The sequence below is a fragment of the Ursus arctos genome, unplaced genomic scaffold, assembly GCF_023065955.2.
Source record: "Ursus arctos isolate Adak ecotype North America unplaced genomic scaffold, UrsArc2.0 scaffold_2, whole genome shotgun sequence".
Lineage (NCBI taxonomy): Eukaryota > Metazoa > Chordata > Mammalia > Carnivora > Ursidae > Ursus > Ursus arctos.
Genome location: NW_026622874.1, coordinates 61,636,419 through 61,654,590, shown reverse-complemented (window position 1 = coordinate 61,654,590; position 18,172 = coordinate 61,636,419).

Sequence of the window (18,172 nt, the reverse complement as noted above, 5' to 3'; positions counted from 1 at the left end):
AGATTTCACTATTTTAGAATCGGGAATGTTCATTTCCTCCATTTACATGCTTTGCTGGGATCTATTCTTTAGGATACCGTTGGTTTAACCTACTCCTTTATTTTCTTCTTGTATTGGGGTACAGACCCTGTAAGGGTTCCTCTTCCACCTAACTCATCTTTGGGGCATCCTCCTGAACCTGGACCACGTTCCAGGCTACTTGAACTTCTTTACGATCGTTGGTTTTGGGGCCGCAGCATTTATCCACTGCTCTTACCAACTCAGTTGAGAGATGCCGCTGCAGTCCTCAGTGAGCCGTCTCATGGACTATGAGACCAGCCGTCTCCACGTAGGACTCACTAGGGTTTCCCCACTCATCCCCACTTTCTCCAGTTCTGGAAACAGTCTGGGTCCAGAAAAATGAAAGCTTTAGAACAAAAGCTCGTCCTACCAGTCTGTAGGCTCTATTTACCATTATTGAAAAGGAGGAACTTTATGTCGATGTGCACGCTCTACTGTACGGGGTATCCTCTGCTGACAAGCTCCCCCCACCTCCTTCTGTGTGCGCCCTGCTTGATTTGCTCAGCTTTCAGAAGCCATTCCACTTACTTTGTGATCTGATGTTTTTAACGTTTCCTAACTTTCCAATTTATATTTTGATTCTCCTTCCCTTCTCTTTTACAGCATTTCCAAGAGAAGAATCAACATTCTGCTACCAACTTCAAACTAAAAAGCCTTTTAGTGATTTCAAATGCACTGGCTTAGCGCCCAGAGAACTTCAGGGTGGGGGGCAGGGTGGGAAGAAGACTTCCAAGACACCAAAGTGTCCTAGGAAGACAATCTTTTTTTAGTGTTAATATCTCTGGGTGTTAGATCATATGGATTGTGTAAATTCAGGCAGTAGATTCTGCGCAGACCTGGAGTGTCCGTTTTTAGGGGTGCCTTCTTCCTCACCTGAAGTATCTCATCATTCCCTTGTTTTGGTAATGAGTCTACCAAGGGTCCTAGCTTTATACATAAACCTTCCATCCTGCCTCTTCACTTACAAAGCATTTTCCATACATACATACATACATGTGTAGGGGTGTGTGTGTGTATGTGTGTGGATATGTTAAACCCTACCTTAGCTTTCACTACTTTAAAGGTCATGAACCAAGCAAGGATTTCTGATCCTACATAGTACAAGAAATCAAAGGCATCCCGATTAACCAAAGAAACTCCCATAGAGCAGCTCAACAGTCATGATCTCCCCTAATCACGCACAGCTGGTAAGTGCTTCAGCATTCACCCCAAGGATGAAACCCTGAAATCTGCCCTCCGACCAAGTGAAGGATCAGCACAGAGCTCAGGTCTTTGAAGAAAAGCAGGGTGGTCTAACTCCAGATCTGTTCAAAAGTTGCCTGAAGTGCACGACCAGCTATCCCCAGGAGTGAACGATTTTCTACACCAGTGTAAAGATGGCCTTACTTTGGTCGGTAGCATGCATCCTCACGTGTCTTCTCCCTACCCATGTAGCCACCCCTCCTCCCCTTCTCTCCTCCACAACCATAGCTAAGACCACCCGTTTTGGGGAGCGTCTGAGGGAAAGGCACTTCAGAGGGAATTCAAAGCAGAAAACCCTGCCAGCCCCACAGGTGAGAAGGAAAAAGTTTGGTTGGATAGTGTGTTCTAGGTTCGAAACCATCAGATGGTAAGGACGAAACGAGGACTTCCGAGCGTGCCAACATGTAGAACACGTACTGCTCAGGTACTTAAAACAACAAACCTTACTCTAGATTTTTCAGCACAAAAGGATTCAAGAATATATATCCAGTTTCTAATAATGGCAGGGAAAATTCAGAAGACTAACATGCTAGATAACTTTTAAAAAATCTTTAAAGAATGAGATCACATAGCATTGTCCACAATAGCTAAATCGTGGAAGAAGCCGAGATGCCCTTCAACAGACGACCGGATTAAGAAGATGTGGTCCATATGTACAATGGAATATTACTCAGCCATCAGAAAGAACGAGTTCTCAACATTTGCTGCAACATGGACGGCACTGGAGGAGATAATGCTAAGTGAAATAAGTCAAGCAGAGAAGACAATTATATGGTTTCACTCATTTATGGAACATAAGAAATAGGAAGATCAGTAGAAGGGAAGATGAAGGGGGGGTAAACAGAAAGGGGAATGAAACATGAGAGACTATGGACTCTGGAAAACACTGCAGGCTTCAGAGGTGAGAGGAGTAGGGGAATGGGATACGCTGGTGATGGGTATTAAGGAGGGCACGTATTGCATGGTGCACTGGGTGTTATACACAAACAATGAGTCACAGAACTTTACATCAAAAACTAGGGATGTACTGTATGGTGACTAACATAATAAATTATTTTTAAAAATGCAAAAAAAAATGAGATCAGTAGTAAGAAATACAAAGCCAAACTGAAAGGAAAGTGAAAAACCAAGGAGCTATGGGAGCATGGAATCTGCTTTGGCCCCAAGGGTGTTTGGCAATTCCAGCCAATTTGAATTTTTTTCTTTTTAAGTGGTCTCCAAGGGCAGGAGAAACAGAATCAACACCAAGGGCCTGCACAAGATAGAGGATCGAACAGAAGCCTCTCTCCACAATGAAGACCCTAATGGCTTACACCCTGGGGTAGGAGTGAGCCAGAAGTAGACCAACACTCACACAGTCTTGTCCTGCGGGTTCATTTCACTAGAGCCCAGGGACTCTCAAGCCCTGAACTTGGGTTAAGAGGAACCTAAATCAACAGTCCAATCCACCGCTGGCACCTGGCAAACACACAAATCTTCTCTGGAGGAAGAGATTCATTCTACATATGAACTCATTCCTAGGACTTTTATTTATGGTGAGAACACAGTCCAATAAGGCACATGGAGAAATAGACTCCATAAAAGAATCAGAAATCCACTGCCTCATATTGACACAGAGAGATTATACAATTATTATGCTTGCTGATAAAACTTGAAAATAAGTGCTCCGAGAACAGGAAATTGAAATTCACAAGTTACATTAGAAATTTCAAATATTTGAAAAAGAACCAGATAGAAATTCTGGAACTAAAATTAAAATATAATGGATAAGAAATAGACAAACCTATAAGCCAAGATAACCAGAATTGAGCAGAGTGATTAAGAACAGAAAACATGAGAAATACAGTGAGGCTATGTAACCTACATTTAATCAGACATGGAGAGAGACAACCAAGTACAGACAATGTATGGAAGGATGATGGCTAAGGGCTTAGCATTTTTTTTTTTAAGACTAATTTTTTAAAGTAATCTCTACACCCAACATGAGGCTCAAACATACAACTCCAAGATCAGGAGTCACAAGCTCTACCAACTGAACCAGCCAGCCACCCCCAAGAACTTTCTAGAACCAAAGAGACCCCAATCAAGACAAAATCCCCCTAGAAGAAACCCACGCCTACATATGCTGTAACTGTAGAAAACAAATGACAAAGGAAAAAATCTTAGGAGCCAGAGCCCTTGCCCACAAAAAACAATAACAAAACAAAAAAACCCACATTTCCAATACTTTTAAAGGAAGCCTTTAAGAGCAATGGAATTGGATAGTTTAGCAGCAACTGCCAACCTACGGTTTGTTTTATGTGAGAGAAAGAACAGATGCATGAACACACAGGGTGAGGGGCAGAGGGAGAAGCAGATTCCCAGTTGAGCAGGGAGCCTGACTGGGGTTGGATCCCAGGACCCTGAGATCACAGACCTGAGTCGAAGGCAGATGCTTAGCCAACTGAGGCACCCAGGCGCCCCTGCCAACCTCAAGTTCACACTCAGTAAAAACTCTCAAAAATAAGGGTGAAAGTAATAAGGAAAATATGAGATGCCACCATCCATGTGCCAAATTGACAAATACTAAAAACTCTGATGATGCCAAGTGCGAGCACGATGTGGAACAACTTGAGGGCTCAGAACCCGTACAAATCACCACCCCCCTGTAAGAAGGTCCTTCACTATTGCAAATTTGAGGATCTGCATTCATTACGACCTGGCAGTCCCACGCGGGTGTCTGCCACCACAAACTTGGCCTATTGTGTAAGCAATCTTGTCTGTCTTTACTTCTAGGTACAAAGTCTCAAAAATCCTTGAATTTACTGATTATTAAGAGTATCTTTGTTATGCTATTGAGGGGACTCCTAGCGGGGCCCTAGGTAGCTTCTAGATGGGGGCTGGTCACCAGAAAGGCAGTAGAGAGTTGGAATTTTCAGCCTCTTGATCTCTAGGGCAGAGGTGGGCCAGAGATGGAGTTTGATGGTTTAATCATACCTGTGTATTGATACCCCGAGAAAAACCCTGTAGACGGGCACAGTGGAGCTTTCTGGTTAGTGAACACACTGATGGGCTGGAAGGGTGATGGACCCAGATTCCCCAAGAAGGCTTGGAGGCCTGCATGCCTCACCCATCCCCATCCAGGTCTCCAGGCTGTTTCCCGTCTGTATTCTTTATACTACAGCTGATAAGTATGGTGTTTTTAGGGAGTTCTGAGAGTCCTTCCAGCAAGTGATCAAATCTGAGAGGGTTGTGGAAACTCCAGATTTACAGCCCGTCAGAAGTGCAAGCAGCCCCACGACTTGCCACTGGCATTTGGAGCGGGACTGGTTTTGTGAAGGACTGAGCACCGGTGGGATCGGGGGCTAACTCCAGGTCGTCAGCGTCAGAACCACACTGCTGTCCCGTGGTCAGCATAGAAAAAGCGTCTTGAAAGTTCTAGAGGTCTGGGCAAAAGGGGAGTCATCCCGAAGATGCGTAGCTGGCACCTGTAGTAAGGGTGGTCTTACGAGGGACTCACCGTTCACCTGTGGGGGCCACACGAGCGCTCCCCATTGTCAAGATCAAGTTGTAGGACATCTAGTTGGATTCAGGGAACATGCCTGTGTACTGGGAAATCTGGGTAAGTGTTCAAAGCACGGTTTAGAGGGTCCCCAACCCAGAAGTGACTCATCTACCCACAGAACTGGTAAGCCGTGGAACATGTGGGAGTTCGAGCTCTCTACCACACATGAAAAGGATGAATATTGAAGACAGAATAGGCCAGGTACAGAATATGTAAGGTTTTCATGGAACCTCAAAAACAGGCAAAGCTAAGTTATTGTTTGTGATGCACAGAGGTAGGACTATAGGAAAGCCAATAATTACCCTACAAATCAGGAGTTTTTTCTTCCTTCCAGGGAACAGTATTGTGATGGTCAGAGGACACACTATTTCTGGCACCCTAAGACTCTGCCTATTTGTTGACCTAAGTAATGGTTTTCACTTGATTAAACCATAATTCAGGTTTTATGACTGTAAGCCCTATTTCATAATTTAAGAGCTTTAGAAAGAAAGAAAGCTAGGAAACCCATAGGCAGGTTTATATAATTAATGTAGCAGGGAACTATTAACAAAGGATTCCATTGAGAAGTAGAAATTTAAGATAAATACAGACCTGAAATTAGTTGAAAATGGAAGAGGAGGAAATAAAGGGAGCTCTTAAAACTTGCTTAGATGCACAAGGGGACACAAATAGGTAGTTTCTTGGCAGGCATAAAATGTACGTTGAGGATTTGCTAAGATCCCTTGCAGCACGGGACCACTTAGAGTACACATGGGCATGGGTTTGGGCAGTGCTCAGGTGCTTCCAAAGGCCTTACAGAGCTTATTTTTTCTCCTCCATGAATTCTCAGCAGTCTATAAGAACCCATTTGCATAATCTAGGAAAGTCGGAACTCCAGGACAAACAAGGAGAAGACAGACCCAAAGCAGTACACGCGGGAGCGTCAGGACATGGAGAGCCACAGCTCCTGAGACCCTGGAAGGAACCAAAGTCCCCGCAAAGGGACAAGGACCCATGCTTTTACAGTAGGAATGCCCCCCCCCAAAAAAAGCCAATGGATGCTACCCTGTCTGCTCTAATCATCAAAAGCAAAGCTGCTTTCCAGATAAAGTTGAAGATACTGGTATCACCGCTAAAGTTTCAAATATGTAAGGATGTTGATTCCCGTTAATTTCTATTCAAATTTTTGGTAGGACTACTAAGTCCGATGAGTTTGAAAGAATGCTGGCGGAACTCTCAGAAGTAACTAGAAATGAATTAAAGACTGAAATGCAAGATTGAAACCATGAAACTCCTGGAAATAAAGGGGGAAGGCTCTTTTGACATTGGTCTTGGTGAGGATTTCTTCGGATAGGACCGCAAAGACACAGTCAACGAAAGCGAAAACTAGGACTAAACTAAACCCCCTGCACAAGGAAACCATAAAATCAAAGACACCTGGAATGGGAGAAAACAGGTGCAAGCCATATAGCTCATAAGGGGTTAAAATATAAGGGACTTTTAACAACAAAATCCAATTTAAAAAATCCAATTAAAGCAGCAAAGTGGGGCGCCTGGGTGGCTCAGTCAGTTAAGCGTCTGACTCTTGATTTTAGCTCAGGATCTCAGGGTCCTGGGATCCCACATGGGGCTCCCTGCTCAGTCAAGAGCCTGCTTCTCCCTCCCCATCTGCCCCTCATCCCCACTCATGCTCTCAAGATCTTAAAAAAAAAAAAAGGCGGGACGGGGGAAAGAACTTGAATATTTTTCCGCAGGAGATATACGCACAGCCAACAAGTTCATGTGAAGGTGTTCACCATCACGATCAGGGAAACGCAAGTCAACTGCAAAGAAATATCACCTCACACCTGTTAGGATGGCTTTTAGCAGGCAAGTGTTGGCGAGGATATGAAGGGAACACTTGTGTACTGTTGGTGGGAGCAAATCTGTACAGCTATTCAAAACGGTATAGAGATTCCTCAAGAGGTTAAAGATAGAGTGGTCATATGATCCAGCAACCCCACTTCTGGGTATGTGTCAAGAAACAGATCAGTATCTCAGATCTCTGCATTCCCCTTTTCTTTGCAGCGTTATTCACAACAGCTAAGCTACAGGTGCAACCCAAGGGTCTATCAATAGATGAATGGAGGGAGATGTGGTATATTCCCACGATGGACGATCATTCAGCCATGAGAAACCAGGAAACCCAGCCATTTGTAACCTGGCTGAAACTGGAGAACATTAGGCTACGTTTAAGCCAGAAAGACAAACACTGTATAATCTCACTGAAATGTGGAATCTTGGAGGGGGGGGAGGTGCGAGAGTCAAACCCAGATGCAGAATGGTAGTTACCAAGGCCTAGGGGAAATGGGAAGATGTTGATTAAAGTGTATGAACCTTCAGTTATAAGTCCCGGATGTAACATACGGCACGGTTACCATGGCTAATACTACTGTATTGCATACTTGAAATCCGTTAAGTGTAGATCTTAGCGTTCTTACAAATGAAGTAACCATGCGAGGGGATGGAGGTGTTAATGGACCGGACTGTGGCAATCATTCCCCAAGGTATACATCAAATCACGTTATGGGCTTTGAATACATCCAATTTTGTTAGTTATATCCAATAAAGTGGCAGGGGGTGCAGGGAGGCTGGTGGAGTATTCTTAGTGGAGTCCCTAGTTGTGGCTAATGTATACCCCTGATGTTACAAACGGCCAGTCCATCTTTTCAGCTTTAATACCCAGAGAACACAAGCGACTTGTCATTTGTTCCTGCATGAAAGCTAGAGCTTTCCCCTTTGTAATACCTACCGTTCGATGCCATCTGATCCACAGGGACTGAACCACCTCCTTATCCCTCAGGACCTCACTAGCCCACTACATCCTCAAGGTCATGCGGATTGATCCCGGAAATAAGTAGCAAGTACCTTCTGTGTTTTAAAGCCAATAGGGTAAATTTCGCAAAAAGAAGGATCAGTCATTTCAGAGGGGGCCATTCAGAAAGAGCCTAGGAGATTACCTGCAGCACGTAAGTTGTCATAGAAGCTCCCCGCTGCAGAGGGGATTTTTAAGGTTTTATCAGAGAACATACAAGCCCAGGGGGAGAAGCAGATGGAGCAGCAGACTCCCCACTGAGCAGGGAGCCCAATGTGGGACTCGATCCCAGGACCCTGAGATCATGACCTGAGCCAAAGGCAGACGCTTAACCAACTGTGCCACCCAGGTGCCCCAAGAGTTGCATATTTAACCGACTGAGCCCCCCAGGCACCCCTGTAGAAGAGGTTCTTATTCAGAGTCAGGAGAACTCTGTTGTCCATCACCCTCCCCCTCTGACCAGCCCAGATCTTGCTAAAGGGACTAATATAAGCCCATAATGATCAAGATAGGATAGGCATGACCTCAAAAGCATGGACTTCACTCACCAAGTCTAACTTAGTTACTCAATGCCAAATGCCCAACTCTCAAGTGGGAACTGGCACAGTCCTCTACCATGAATGGGGTAGCAACTGGCCTTCAAGAAACACACATTAGGAATTTAGATTGGCTTCCCTGATCATACAACTTCAGGCACCATCTTCGGTAGCTACTCCTTACGCACTGTTATGACATCCTGCTTAATGCCTCTGACCGAGGGACATGTTTAACAACGAAAGTGAGGCAATAATCCAATGCCCATGGAAGGAACCAGCCAAATCGAGGTTTTGATTTGTGAAAGGCTCTCATAGTGATATATAATCTCCTGTGGCTCCTGCAGGTATTTAAGATTTTACACAAATGTTTTAAAATATTAAATATTAAAGATCCATTTCTATATCATCTTTAACCTATAACACAAAAAGACATTTTCATATTTAAGTGACATGCTATTTAATTTGCTTTAGGTACGTATGACTACCCAACTGCATTTGAAGTTTTACACTTTGATAGATCAAGTTGGATTTGGAACCCAAATGTAGCTTTCTGTAATCACCACCTTGGATTTAATCATAATTTCTCTTAATACAGAGACTGCCTAATATGCTACATAAGAGTTTTAATTAGCTGAATGCCACTTAAAGATTTGGTAAGATCATATTGAGGCAAACTTGAATTATCATTAACTTATATTTCAATATCAGGCTTCATTATAGTTCTTGTACTTTTTGGATAGCCTATTAGGGGTATGAATTCATAGTTGCAGGTTATTTAAAACCATACAGCGGCCGGAACCGTGAAGCAGGGTTTCTGAGCACACCGACCCGATGGCCATTAGCCACAGATTACACTCACTCTACACGCACGTGTGCGCCAAAACGGCTCTATTTCCAAAAGGAAAACTAGGAAGGGACATGTATTTTCATACTTAACCAAATCCCATTACAATCTTTAACAAACCTCCTCGGATAGATCCTTGTGCTCCGGACACCTGGGAGCCACCAGGGGGGAGATGCCGGGGTACTTGACCGCGGGCGACTCAGCCGCCGTGCCGGCTACAACAGGCTGAGCTGCTCTCCCAGAAGGTCGTTCAGCTCTGACCAGGGACCAAGTGACCACTCACGGCTGCACACGATCCCATCTGACAACCAGGACATGGAGGTGGGGATGGCACCTCTACTCGCTTATACTTACCTGGACTAATTCCAGAAAGGGATTTAAAACCACTTGTGGGGGGGGGACCTAATAGCTCAAAAGTAAAGGAGACGATTGGGACTAAGGAAAACTAAGGGTAAATAATGGAGTCTTCTGGAAATTTTAGTACCAAAGGATGCTTATACTGGAAGAGTACAGAAGTCAGCTCAGCAAAGCTGGAGAACAAAACGATTGGCCTGCTTTCATGCAGAGACAGACATACAGAGACAGCCACTAGGTCACTTTGGAAGCTTTAAGCCACTAAGAATCAACAAAGGAAACTGGCTGGTGTGATCAACTCTGTAGGACATTGGAGCCAAACATTTTATAGGAGGAGTTAAAGACTGAAGGTCCTGTGACCACGTTCCCCCTTCCCCTCCCCCAGTCTGTCCTGCTGAGGTCAAGAAACCAAGCTGGGCTCCATTAAACACTCAGCCCCAAAGAACACACTGACTGACATTCGCCTTCAGCTGCCACAACACCGAGTACTGACAGGAAATTCCTTGTTCTACACCCAACATTAAAGATTGGAGAGGACAACCCAAATCCTTTAACACCCATGACTTAGACATACCAGGAATAGAAGTCAATCCAATGTTGGGGTGGGGGGAATCACAGATGAGGCCTTAAGACCAGGAGAACGTGGAACTACCGAAGGGAGACGTTCACATTCAAGAAAATCTGTGGCCAAAATCATGATTTTGGCTTCCTTCTACTTTCAGATGATTTGAATGTAGTTATCCCTTTCCCCCCTTTCTAAAAAGGGCTACATTTCCGTCCTACTTCCATTCATTCATCACAGTCTATACAATGTGATCGCGTTTACATCGTAGTTTTGTTCAGACCGCAGAATTGGGATATGGGATCACAACAAATGAGAAACAGCGGCACAACCCCAAGATCCAGGGAAACCGTGGCAGAGGACGCTGCCCCAAGACACAGGGAATGCATAGGACTTCGGGTCTCCCACAAGCGGGCCCAGCGCTGAGACCTATATGATCAGATCTTGCAACCACGTTACAGATGAAGGGGCAGCCAGGACCCAAGGGGGGGAACGAGACCATTCTCCCCAGGAATCTGGAACTGGGCGTGGGCAGCACGCAGCCGAGTCACGTCAGTGGCAAAGACCCACAGGGCAGGTGCGCGGACTCCACTAAGAACACAAAGTCCCTGCCACGAACGTTCCTCCCTTTAGTCCTTTTCTGCGCTACTCCAATTTCCTTTCCCAAAGTTCCCCTGTTAAGATTCAGGCTTTAGGGGGCTTGAGGAAGAGCTGTGGATTTTACTTCCTACAAATAAACTGGTACAGTCAATAAATTCCAGGCAAAGCATCAATAGCTTGTTACACTTAAAAAAAAAAAAAAAATCCTAATTCTAAAATTCACCTGGAAAACTAAATGCACAAGAAACAAGATGTGGACAAGAGAAAGTGGGGAATTCGCCTGGTAAATCTCGAATTATGAAGCCACAACAACTATATTATTGCTGTAAGGGTTCACCAATAGCCGCAGTCCAGAAACAGATCTACCTACAGGTCAATACTGCAGAAGTCTGAAGTATTAAAACAATTTTCTATCCATGAAAGGAAAAATGTTAGATCCCCTTTCACTACATAAAACTGAATCCAAAAGGAGTTAAGCTTTAAAAAAAAAAAAAAAAAGTAAAAATCAGTCTTAAGACAAAGATTATACATTCATATAATCTGAATTTTTTTTTTTACTTAAATTCAATTAGCCAACACATAACACATCATGAGATTCAGATGTAGAGTTCAGTTATTCATCAGTTGCATATGTGAATCAATTTTCTACACAATTTAAAAAAACACCATAGTTTAAAAACTGATACTTGGGAAAATATTTTATACCAAAACAAAAATTGCTTTAATATACGCAAGGCTTGGGGCGCCTGGGTGGCTCAGTCGGTGAGCATCTGACTCTTGGTTTCAGCTCGGGACATGGTCAAGGGTCCTGGATCAGCCTCGTGTCAGGCTCTGCACTCCGTGCGGAGCCTCTCCCTCTGCGCCCCTTGATCTCGAATAAGAATCTTTAAAAATATAAAGCTAGAAATTGTTAAGTATGAAAGGAAAACGGGCAAGGAATTTGAAGTCTACTCATACTAGAAATACAAGTGACCAGTAAACCTAAGGAAGATGCCCAGCTTCGTTGGAAATCGGGGAGGTACGAAATAACACCAGTTAGAGGGAACATTTTACCCATCACATTGCAAAACGTTTAAAGTTTGAAAGTATCAGATGGGAAATACTGGCAATGGGAGAGAAGGTCCACTCATATGCCCATTTGGCAGGAATGGACATGTTTTACAGTTTTTACGGATGGCAATTAAGCAACATCCAGTAAAATGTTAAGTCCTATAGCCCTTAATCTAGCAATTCTTCTAGGTGTTTGTGATAAATACACCTGCTAGGTGAAGATATATGAACACAGATGTTTAAGAATAGTTGGTATCGGAAGGCTCGAAGATGGCGGAGGAGTAGGAGACACCGTTTTCAGCCGGTCCTCCGAGTCGAGCTGGATAGGTACCAGACCAGCCTAAACAACCACGGAACCAGCCTGAGACGCAGGAAGACGCATCTGGATCTCTACAAATGAACATCTCCAGCGCTGAGTATTGAGGTACGAAGCGGGGAGCCATGAAACCGTGCACAGATATCGGAAGATAAACGGAAGGGGGAGGGAGCCGCCGCGTTCTGGTGCCGGGAAGCGGCAGCCACTTGCACGGGCGGGGCTCGCGGACGGCACCCGCAAAACAGCAGACTGAGACCGTGAGCCGGGTGCGCGCCACCAGGCATCTCGGGGAACACCGGAATCCCGGTGCGCTCACGGGATCCAGACTGAGACCGGGAGATCCGGGAGCACGCGGGGCGGCTGGCGGCATTAGAAACACAAAGGACAGAGACGCCGGCCCTGGAAGTGAGGGCTGGGACGCCGGGTGTGGGGCGCACATCCCGGGATGCTGCAGGGTTGAGCAGCACCAACAGAAACAGAGTTAAAGTGGCCAGAACATTAGTAGAGAACGGGCCGCAATCCCTCTGTTCTGTGACAGAGGCTGAAATTCGGCCGCTGCTGCTCTGACTCTCAGAAGAGGCACAGCAAACCGCCAGGGAAAGCCGCCAGAGAACAAAAGCCTGGAAATACCGGCTCAGGGAGTGCCCATCCCCATCCCCCCTCGCAGGGGACGCCGAGACTCTACCCAAACAGGGCTGCCTGAGTATCGGCGCGGCAGGCCCCTCCCCCAGAAGGCAGGCTGAAAAATCAAGAAGCCCACAACCCGGGTGCCTGGGTGGCGCAGTCATTGAGCGCCTGCCTTCGGCTTAGGGCGTGATCCCGGCGTTCGGGAAAGGAGTCCCTCATCGGGCTCCTCCGCTGGGAGCCTGCTTCTTCCTCTCCCACTCCCCTGCTTCTGTTCCCTCTCTTGCTGGTTGGCTGCCACATAAATAAATAAATAATATCTTTAAAGAAGAAGCCCACATCCCTAAGATCCCTATAAAACAAGGGGCACGGCCTGGGACCCAGTCAAGAATTTGGGCTCTGGAAACCCCGCAACCTCTCTTCATCAGAATGACAAGAAGGAGAAGCCCCCCCCAGCAAAGAAAAGACAGTGAGTCTGTGGCCTCTGCCACAGAAATAATGGATATGGATGTAACCAAATTATCAGAAATGGAATTCAGAGTAACGATGGTCAAAATGATGAGTAGAATTGAAAAAACTATTAACGAAAAGGTTACTGAGAATATAGAATCCTTAAGGACAGAAATGAGAGCGAACCTGACAGAAATTAAAAATTCTATGAGCCAAATGCAGGCAAAACTAGAGGCTCTGACGGCCAGGGTCGCAGAAGCAGAGGAACGGGTTAGTGAATTGGAGGATGGGTTAATAGAGGAAAAAATGAAAATAGAAGATGGTCTTAAAAAAATCCACGCCCACGAATGTAGGTTACGGGAAATTACTGACTCAATGAAACGATCCAATGTTAGAATCATCGGCATCCCCGAGGGGGTGGAGAAAAACAGAGGTCTAGAAGAGATATTTGAACAAATTGTAGCTGAAAACTTCCCTAATCTAGCAAGGGAAACAAACATTCGTGTCCAAGAGGCAGAGAGGACCCCTCCCAAGCTCAACCATGACAAACCTACGCCACGTCACGTCATAGTGAAATTCGCAAATATTAGATGCAAGGATACAGTATTGAAAGCGGCCAGGGCAAAGAAATTTCTCACGTACCAAGGCAAAAGCATCAGAATTACGTCAGACCTGTCTACACAGACCTGGAATGAGAGAAAGGGTTGGGGGAGCATATTTAAAGCTCTTTCAGAGAAAAACATGCAGCCAAGGATCCTTTATCCAGCAAGGCTGTCATTCAGAATTGATGGAGAAATAAAGACATTTCAGAATCGCCAGTCACTAACCAATTTTGTAACCACGAAACCAGCCCTACAGGAGATATTACGGGGGGTTCTATAAAAGTTAAAAGGCCCCAAGAGTGATACAGAACAGAAAGTCACAGCCAATACAAACAAAGACTTTACTGGCAACATGGCAACATTAAAATCATATCTCTCAGTAATCAGTCTTAATGTAAATGGTTTGAACCATCCCATAAAACGCCACAGGGTTGCAGATTGGATAAAAAGAAATGACCCATCCATTTGCTGTCTACAAGAGACTCATTTCAAACCCAAAGATGCATTCAGACTGAGAGTAAGGGGATGGAGTACCATCTTTCACGCAAATGGACCTCAAAAGAAAGCTGGGGTAGCAATTCTCATATCAGATAAATTGGATTTTAAACTACAGACTATAGTTAGAGATGCAGAAGGGCACTATATTATTCTTAAGGGAAGTATTCAACAAGTGGATATGACAATTATAAATATATATGCCCCCAACAGGGGAGCAGCAAGATACACAAGCCAACTCTTAACCAGAATAAAGAGACACATAGATAAAAATACATTAATAGTAGGGGACCTCAACACTCCACTATCAGAAATAGACAGAACACCCTGGCAAAAACTAAGCAAAGAATCAAAGGCTTTGAATGTCATACTCGACGAGCTGGACCTCATAGATATATATAGAACACTACACCCCAGAACCAAAGAATACTCATTCTATTCTAATGCCCATGGAACATTCTCAAGAATAGACCATGTTCTGGGACACAAAACAGGTCTGAACCGATACCAAAAGATTGAAATTATCCCCTGCATATTCTCAGACCACAACGCTCTGAAATTGGAACTCAACCACAAGGAAAAATTTGGAAGAAACTCAAACACTTGGAGACTAAGAACCATCCTGCTCAGGAATGACTCGATAAACCAGGAAATCAAAAATCAAATTAAACAATTTATGGAGACCAATGAGAATGAAAATACAACAGTCCAAAACCTATGGGATACTGCAAAGGCAGTCCTAAGGGGGAAATACATAGCCATCCAAGCCTCACTCAAAAGAATAGAAAAATCTAAAATGCAGTTTTTATATTCTCACCTCAAGAAGCTGGAACAGCAACAGAGGGACAGGCCTAATCCACGCACGAGGAAGCAGTTGACCAAAATTAGAGCTGAAATCAATCAAGCAGAAACCAGAAGTACAGTAGAGCAGATCAACAGGACTAGAAGCTGGTTCTTTGAGAGAATCAATAAAATTGACAGACCACTGGCAAGACTTATCCAAAAGAAAAGAGAAAGGACCCAGATTATTAAAATTATGAATGAAAAAGGAGAGGTCACGACGAGCACCATTGAAATTGGAAGGATTATTAGAAATTTTTATCAACAGCTATATGCCAATAAACTAAGCAATCTGGAAGAGATGGAATCCTTCCTGGAAACCTATAAACTACCAAGATTGAAACCGGAAGAAATTGATTCCTTAAACAGGCCAATTAACTATGAAGAAATTGAGTCAGTGATAAACAACCTTCCAAATAACAAAACTCCAGGCCCGGACGGTTTTCCTGGGGAATTCTACCAAACATTCAAAGAAGAAATAATACCTATTCTCCTAAAGCTATTTCAAAAAATAGAAACAGAAGGAAAGCTACCAAACTCATTCTATGAGGCCAATATTACCTTGATCCCCAAACCAGGCAAAGACCCCCTCAAAAAGGAGAATTACAGACCGATTTCCCTAATGAATATGGACGCCAAAATCCTCAACAAGATACTTGCTAATAGAATCCAACAATACATTAAAAGGATTATCCACCACGATCAAGTGGGATTCATACCTGGGATGCAAGCGTGGTTCAATATTCGCAAATCAATCAGCGTGATACATCATATCAACAAGAAAAGACTCAGGAACCATATGATCCTCTCAATCGATGCCGAAAAAGCATTTGACAAAATACAGCATCCTTTCCTGATTAAAACCCTTCAGAGTGTAGGAATAGAAGGTACATTTCTCAATCTCATAAAAGCCATCTATGAAAAGCCTACTGCAAATATTATTCTCAATGGGGAAAAGCTGGAAGCCTTTCCCTTAAGATCAGGAACACGACAAGGATGCCCACTCTCGCCACTATTATTCAACATAGTACTAGAAGTCCTTGCAACAGCAATCAGACGACAAAAAGGGATCAAAGGTATTCAAATTGGCAAAGAAGAAGTCAAAATGTCTCTCTTCGCAGATGACATGATACTCTATATGGAAAACCCAAAAGAAGCCACTCCCAAACTATTAGAAGTTATAGAGCAATTCAGTAACGTGGCGGGATACAAAATCAATGCTCAGAAATCAGTTGCATTTCTATACACGAATAACGAGACCGAAGAAAGAGAAATTAGGGAATCCATCCCATTTACAGTAGCACCAAAAACCATACGTTACCTTGGAATTAACTTAACCAGAGACGTAAAGGACCTATATTCTAGAAACTATAAATCACTCTTAAAAGACATTGAGGAAGACATAAAAAGATGGAAAGATATTCCATGCTCATGGATCGGAAGAATTAACATAGTTAAAATGTCCATGCTACCCAGAGCAATCTACACTTTCAATGCTATCCCGATCAAAATACCAAGGACATTTTTCAAAGAACTGGAACAAACAGTCCTTAAATTTGTATGGAAACAGAAAAGGCCCCGAATCTCCAAGGAACTGTTGAAAAGGAAAAACAAAGCTGGGGGCATCACAATGCCAGATTTCGAGCTGTACTACAAAGCTGTGATCACAAAGACAGCATGGTACTGGCACAAAAACAGACACATAGACCAATGGAACAGAATAGAGAGCCCAGAAATGGACCCTCGGCTCTTTGGGCAACTAATATTTGATAAAGCAGGAAAAAACATCCGGTGGGAAAAAGACAGTCTCTTCAATAAATGGTGCTGGGAAAATTGGACAGCTACATGCAAGAGAATGAAACTTGACCACTATCTCACACCATACACAAAAATAAACTCCAAATGGATGAAAGACCTCGATGTGAGACAGGAATCCATCAAAATTCTAGAGGAGAACATAGGCAGCAACCTCTACGACATCGGCCAAAGCAACCTTTTTCATGACATCCCCAAAGGCAAGAGAAACAAAAGATAAAATGAATTTATGGGACTTCATCAAGATTAAAAGTTTCTGCACATCCAAGGAAACAGTCAGAAAAACTAAGAGGCAGCCCACGGAATGGGAGAAGATATTTGCAAATGACACTACAGATAAAGGACTGGTATCCAAGATCTACAAAGAACTTCTCAAACTCAATACACGAGAAACAAATAAACAAATCAAAAAATGGGCAGAAGATATGAACAGACACTTTTCCAATGAAGACATACAAATGGCTAACAGACACATGAAAAAATGTTCAAAATCATTAGCCATCAAGGAAATTCAAATCAAAACCACACTGAGATACCACCTTACGCCAGTTAGAATGGCAAAAATAGACAAGGCAAGAAACAACAATTGTTGGAGAGGATGTGGAGAAAGGGGATCCCTCCTACATTGTTGGTGGGAATGCAAGTTGGTACAGCCACTCTGGAAAACAGTGTGGAGGTCCCTTAAAAAGTTAAAAATTGAGCTACCCTATGATCCAGCCATTGCACTACTGGGTATTTACCCCAAAGATACAGACGTAGTGAAGAGAAGGGCCATATGCGCCCCAATGTTCATAGCAGCAATGTCCACAATAGCTAAATCGTGGAAGGAGCCGAGATGCCCTTCAACAGATGACTGGATTAAGAAGTTGTGGTCCATATATACGATGGAATATTACTCAGCTATCAGAAAGAACGAGTTCTCAACATTTGCTACAACATGGACGGCACTGGAGGAGATAATGCTAAGTGAAATAAGTCAAGCAGAGAAAGACAACTATCATATGATTTCTCTCATCTATGGAACATAAGAACTAGGATGATCAGTAGGGGAAGAAAGGGATAAAGAAAGGGGGGGTAATCAGAAGGAGGAATGAAACATGAGAGACTATGGACTATGAGAAACAAACTGAGGACTTCAGAGGGGAGGGGGGTGGGGGAATGGGATAGACCGGTGATGGGTAGTAAAGAGGGCACGTATTGCATGGTGCACTGGGTGTTATACAGAACTAATGAATCATTGAGCCTTACATCGGAAACCGGGGATGTACTGTATGGTGACTCACATAATAAAAAATCATTAAAAAATAAAAAAAATAAAAAAAAAAAAAAGAATAGTTGGTATCATAACAGCAAACTGACACAGAATACATCTGCTGGATGAAATTAAAGCCACCTTGAATACCAA